The following is a 7,079-nucleotide window of genomic DNA, read 5'->3' on the forward strand; positions in this document are numbered from 1 at the left end:
TTTTTTTATGCAAGGTCTTATTTCTAGTTTCAATGTTAACCCTTGCTGCTTCTCCTATACCTGAGCAAAAAGAAGGCATTTTGAATAGCCAATAAAACTGTAATGGATGTGTCAACCTTAACATGTTGCGTGCCAAGCTTTGTGGTAAGTTCCTGGTCAGCGGGAAACTCAAGTCAAGTTCTTGTTTAATTAGTAACAAGTGATGTTAACAAAATTGAATCATATAGAAAAAAAAACACAAAGCAGGAAACTTTGCTTGTTAAGCCTGGATCAAATTTCTGTGACTTCAGTGAAGCTAAATTTTTAAATGAGTAACTTCACATTTGATTGGTTGAAGCTTTGGTAGATGCTGAGAATTCCAGACTTGGACTCTATTTCTGAAATTGAAGACAGCAGTTGCATGCATTCGGAATTCTGCAATTGGAATAAATCTGTGAAGTTGTTGATCTTTGATTGTCATTTGATTCTCCACCTTTTTCAACTCTCTTGTGTGCAAATCTGATTCCTGAGTTCTAATTCTATTGCTGGATTCTATATTCAAAGGGGCTGCTGTGGACATTAGTTCTGGAATTTTTGAAATTTGATTCTGAATTGCCCAGATGCAGGACTTTCTGAAATCTTATCATTATTATTGGAGATTTGATGGGAGATGGTCTCTGAAATCTGATGTAGAGATCAAAAAGAAAAAAAAAGAAGTCCAAGTGAAGCTCTTGATTTATGATTGTCATTGGGTATTTCTTCATTCCCAAGACCATTGCGATTCAATCTATTTTTTATTTCAGAAACAAAGGAAGTGGCAAGGAAACAAAGATAGAGCAGAAGAAAAGAAAATCTGCAAAATGAAGGAAGACAAAGAAATGCAAGAAGAATATCAAGCAATTAGATAGCGTGATGTATTTTATTGTCTGAGACGGCCAAATTTTAAGTGTGGGAGAGGGAATTCTTATTGATTAATTGTTGTGAGATGGTTTTAGCTTTGAAGTGATAGAATTGAAGTGGAAAAACAGTAAACACAGTGAAGAAAAAAAAAGGCACATTCAAGAGAGTATCAAGTGGAAGATAGAGTATCAAGATTTATTGTTAGTCATCAAATTGAAGGGGAGGTTAGCTTGATTTTTTGAATTGGTAATGACAAATGGTATTCATCTCTTTTCACATCAGAATGGTCAACTCATCAAGTATATTCCTGCAATACTCTTATCTTCTCATATACTTCATCGAGTTCTTTTCTTTTGCCTATTTTACTCACTTTCATTGTTCTTTTTGCTTTCATCTCACCTTCTCATGATAAAATTCTTTTGATTCATGTATGCTATGTTTTATAGTGGTGGATAATTAGAAAATAAGCAAGCTTATGGTAGTGAAATGTTGTGAATGACATTGAGTGAGCTCCACTAAAATACATTTTTGAGTATGAAGGCTAGAATATGTGAATACTTTGTGAGATTGCAACTTGCTTAATTTTTCAATTGGATTGAAATCACCATACCTACTGATTATTGTTTGGATTGTATTCATGATTGTTTGTGATCTTCAAGATGACCTTAGTTAATTACCTTTTACTATCTTCTAGGTATTGCTAGGAAATTATTATGGAGATAATTTGTAGTTTTCTTGACTTGAACGGGAAGTCCAAGATTAAGTGTGGGGGATTTGATAACCATGATTTTGCTATATTATTTTGAATTATAATGCATATTTTTATTGGTCTATTCATAGCTTAATCTCACATTTATACCATATTTCATAATTGCATATGATTTTGGACCTAATTACAAATTAGCCAATTTTCATGGTATTTGATGCTAATATTTGTTTATTATTTTGTAGGCATCAAAAGGGTCATGGACCCGATCAAATCAGACCGCATTTGGGCTCAAATCAAGGGCTTAACGAGGCGATCAAACCTTGGAGCATTATGGACCGTCCATTAAAAATTGGAGAGATCTGAGCCATCCGTCAAGCATCTAGTCCATCCGACCTAATGAGGAGCAGATCTGAGTCATTTATGAAGATCCGAAACTTTTGATCCAGATTTGAAGACATCACAGCCGTTGATCAAGCCTGAGTTAATTTGGACCGTCCGATTTAATCTGAGGAGGATTTAAAAGCTTCGTGAGAAGCTATAGTGCGGTGAGCTTGGCGTAGCGATTTCTCTGCACTGTTTCTCTTCTTCTTCGCGCGACGCCCACAATTCCCTTCCACATTCCAGATCTGTGAGCAGTCCTTCTTCATCGCCAGCGATCACTGTGCTGCCGGTGTTCATCGTACAAGATCAGATCGTGAACGAGGGTGTTTCCTAGTCTGTGAGTTCAACGCTGGTTCACAGTCCACGATCCAGGCTGAGGGTGTTTCCCAAGTGTTGAGATCTTCGTTAGCCACCGGAGCTCGAAGGGCATTTCCCAGAAGCTCCGGAATTCATTCCATCTGCTGCATTCGCACCGATCTGATCAATTGGCCGAGTGATGCAGAATTCCAAAGTCGAGCTCCTGTTCTTCATGCGATGTGTGTGCAGCCGATTCGTGAGCCCAAAGGGCGGTTCCCAGAGGTAGTGAACGAGAAGATGCATTAGCTGGAAGCTCTGTTCTTCGTTGGTGGTCACCCGAAGGGTGTTTCTCAGAGGTGACTCTGTTTTACAGCAGAATGGAGGAGTTTTTGCTACGGATTTGGTTTGTGGAATGTTAGGGTTTAGTTTTTTTTATCTTGTCCTTGAATTGTTCATCAATTTGCTCAGATCTGATAGATAGATTGCACTTAATTCCTTGTTTGCATTTCATATTTCGGTTTATGATGGAGTTTACTTTGGCGATTTAGTTTCTGAATGTTTTAACTTGCAAAATTGATATTGTTGAGTTTTAATTTTGTGTTAGGTTTTAATTCTTGGATGTGTGATGAAACTTCTGCTTTATATATAACACGCAACTAATGTTTGGTTACTAACTAGTGTTTAGTTAATGTTTTGTTTTGAATATTCGGACTCTAACTTAGTTTTCCTTTATTAGTGTTGATTTGATTCTTGATCTTAGAGACTGTGAATTAGTTTAAATGTTGAATGGACCACTTGATGGGCTTAATGATTTATCTTTGTATCATTTTATTGATTGTGGGAATGAATGGAAGATTTGGTGATTGAATTAATTGTCGAAGTTGATTGTGTTTGTGACTTGGATGCTAACTAAGTTTCTAGAAGTGTAGTAAGCTCTTGAGTTTCATATTGTTGTGATTTTGAATCGAAAGGATAATAATTGATCTATTTGATTTAATGAGTCCTTAGAATCCGAGCTTAATTGATTTAAGTTTGATGAGAAGGAAATGAATCATGTGTAGATGAAAACAGCACTGCTTTGCTTCCATTTTAAATTGTGCTAGTGTACTTTTGGGAATTTGTTGTATTCAAGTTAAAATTAGATTTTGATTTGAACCAATTCTAGAATTCACACACACCTACAAGTTAACCTTGGAAAAATACGACTTGGGACTCGTTACTACTGTTAGGACCTTCAGATGCGGCTAGAGAGGGGGGTGTGAATAGCCAACCCCAAATTCACGTTTCTTCCTACAATTTTAGTTAGCGCAGCGGAAATAAAAGATAGAAACGAAACAGGAGAATATCAAACCTCAAACGTGACGATATAACGAGGTTCGGAGATGATACTCCTACTCCTCGGCGTGTCCGTAAGGTGGACGAATCCTATCAATCCGTCGGTGGATGAGACCCCGGAAAACCGGCTAATAAAAACTCCTTCTGGGTGGAGAAACCTCGCCACAATTTCTCTTGCAACAGTAAGATCAGAGTACAAGAAATACAGCAAGAAGCCAAGAACAATATGAATGTAAAAACACTGGTTTGCTTGCCTTCTCGTCGACTGTTGATGAAGCAGCAACTTCACGGATGCCAACCACAGCAGCAACTGATCAGTTGGAAACCCAGCCGAGGGAAGCTCACATGGAGCTTCAGTAATGGAGAGCTCAGCAAAGCTCAGATCGCAAGGAGGAAGAAGAAGTTCTTTTTTTTTTTGTAGAGGCCCTCCACCTCGTTATATAACTTGAATCTGCGAAGAAGACAGAAATCTAGCCGTTGTGTCTCAACGGCTAGGCCTGGACCGATCAGGCTCCACCCTGATCGGTCCAGGATGGATCTGATCAGTCAGGGGACCGATCAGGCCCTAGGCTGATCGGTCCCCAAACCGATCCCAACTCTCACAGAGAGTTGTTGCCGAGCCCTGATCGGTCTGTGGACCGATCAGGCCATAGGTGGATCGGTCCACAGACAGATCCCTCCTCTTCCTTCTCCAATCTGTTTGATTACTGATCGGTCACAAGACCGATCAGATGACCCACAGTGAGAATCAGTGTATCACTGGATCGGTCGGCAGACCGATCCAGATACCCATAGTATCACTGACCGATCTAATTTCCCAGCCTTAAACCCTAAAGCCTTCCTGATCTAGAGAACGAGCTACCGAGCCCTCTCCGACTTCCACGTCCGGTCCAAAGAACGAGCTACCGAGCCCTCTCTGACCTAGTCCAGAGAACGAGCTACCGAGTCCTCTCCAACTTCGTCCGGTCCAGAGAACGAGCTACAGAGCCCTCTCTGACCTAGTCCGGAGAACGAGCTACCGAGCCCTCTCCAACTTCGTCCGGTCCAGAGAACGAGCTACCGAGCCCTCTCTGACCTAGTCCGGAGAATGAGCTACCGAGCCCTCTCCGACTCCATTCAGTCCAGAGAACGAGCTACCGAGCCCTCTCCAACTTCGTCCGGTCCAAAGAACGAGCTACCGAGCCCTCTCTGACCTAGTCCGGAGAACGAACTACCGAGCCCTCTCCGACTCCATCCAGTCCAGAGAACGAGCTACCGAGCCCTCTCTGACCTAGTCCGGAGAACGAGCTACCGAGCCCTCTCCGACCTCCCATGCCAAGCTTCCATACTTGGAATTTTCCCGGTGCCCAGCTCCCTGCTTGGACTTTTCCCGTGCTAAGCTCCCTGCTTGGACTTTTCCGTGCCAAGTCTCCATACTTGGACTTTTCCCGTGCCAAGCTCCCTGCTTGGACTTTTCCGTGCCAAGTCTCCATACTTGGACTTTTCCCGTGCCAAGCTCCCTACTTGGACCTTTCCGTGCCAAGTCTCCATACTTGAACTTTTCCCGAATCAGGTCAACTCAAGTCGGGTCAACCAGGTCAACCTTGATCAAAGGTTGCACCCACAATCCCCCAAGTTCCTATTCTTGTCAAACATCAAAATATAACTTCTCTATTCTTGTCAAACATCAAAATATACCTCGAGTCAGGTCAACTCGAGTCAGGTCACCCAGGTCAACCTTGACCTAAGGTTGCATCAACAATCTCCCCCTTTTGATGTTTGACAAAAACCATAATCAAGTTAGGTTAACCCGATAACCTAACTTAGGTTTTCCAATAGTTCTCCAATGTTCTTCCTTGAACATTCTTTGAACATTCTCCCCAAACTCCAATGTTCTTCCTTGAACATTCTCTGGACATTCTCCCCCTTTTTGACACACATCAAAAAGAGTGAATCAAGGTCAAGAGTTTCTTCCTAACGAAAGTCCCATACCTTTCATTGAAACCCTTAATTTCCCCCTTGATACTAAAGTCAACAATCAACTTAGTGATAATCCCATATCACTCATCCTCAGAAATCTTGACGAGTAAAAACTCCCCCTAAAGGTCAACTCCCCCTTAACCAATAGGTAAAACTCCCCTAAAGGTCAACTCCTCCTTGACCATTGCACCAACAATGTCTTGGAGAGTTTCAACCCTTTAGAAATCTAAAACACCAACTTCCACAGCTGAAATTTCAGACAACAGTCGAAAATCAGCATTTTGGCACGCTCTGATCGGTCACCAGACCGATCAGGACTCCACTGGATCAGTCACCAGACCGATCCACACTGCCCTGGATCGGTCCAGTGACCGATCCAGACTTCCCTGGACCGATCAGAATCTTCTCTGATCGGTCCACAATTCTCTGATAAGAATTTCTGATTTTTCTCCCGAAATTCAGAAACCCCTAAAAAATTACAGAAAATTCTAAAAATTGTAAAATTTTGAAGATACATTCCTCATAACATATATTATCATGGAAAAATAGTTTTCTATGAAAATAACTCCCATTTTTTAATCTTGATACAAAGTTCGAAAGACTTTCAAATAACTCAAGATTAATCCATCTTTGTATCAACTTGCTCAATGATGAATGCTATCACTAGGAAAGCTTCATCAAGGTTTTTCAAATCAATTTTGAAATGATCTTAAACCATTCAATTTAGGACCACAATCTTAGGGCTAAATGTACATGACTTGTACACAAGTTTTCCCTATGATCCTCAAATTCGAATTAGGCTCATCTAGGTACAAGAACTATGCACCTTGATCCTAACTCATAATCCTAATATCTCACACACATCTAAGGTGTATCAAACACATCCAAGTCAATTTTGATGTGAGATATGAGTTTAGGTCATCTTAAGCTAAGTTCTCATATATTTTCTAAACAACAATTTGATCTCCATATCAAATTGTGTTTCTATTCTTAAATCAAATTAATTGATCATAAATGCAAGAGATGATGACATGGCATAAAATAATATCATAAGTGAAAACATGTGCCAATGTCATGATGTCATGTCATCAAGTATGAAAATTAAATAAGGCATGACATATAACTAACCTAAGCATTATCATGACATTTCAAATGATAATAAAATAAATATAATGTCATGACATGGCATATGACAAACAATGTATGACAAATAACATATAAAGGTATAGAAAATACCTAATTCTAGCATTAGTTGCCATTTTTGATAATTTTGATCATTTTACCATAAATTCTATATTCCTAAGTGTAATAGACCTAAAATCATATACTAAAGATTTTTAGATCACTATGTGCCAATTAGATTGATCCTAGAAAACTCCTCAAATGTGGTTGGCACATCCTAATCACCTTAGGAATAATTTTTAATTTCATTTTCAAGGCTTGATTACACCTTGAAAATTCCTAAAATGCCACCTTTTGCCATAAGTAGGTTAACTACCTATCCAATTAAGGTTGGCAC

Source organism: Zingiber officinale, chromosome 11A (assembly GCF_018446385.1).
Source record: "Zingiber officinale cultivar Zhangliang chromosome 11A, Zo_v1.1, whole genome shotgun sequence".
NCBI lineage: Eukaryota > Viridiplantae > Streptophyta > Magnoliopsida > Zingiberales > Zingiberaceae > Zingiber > Zingiber officinale.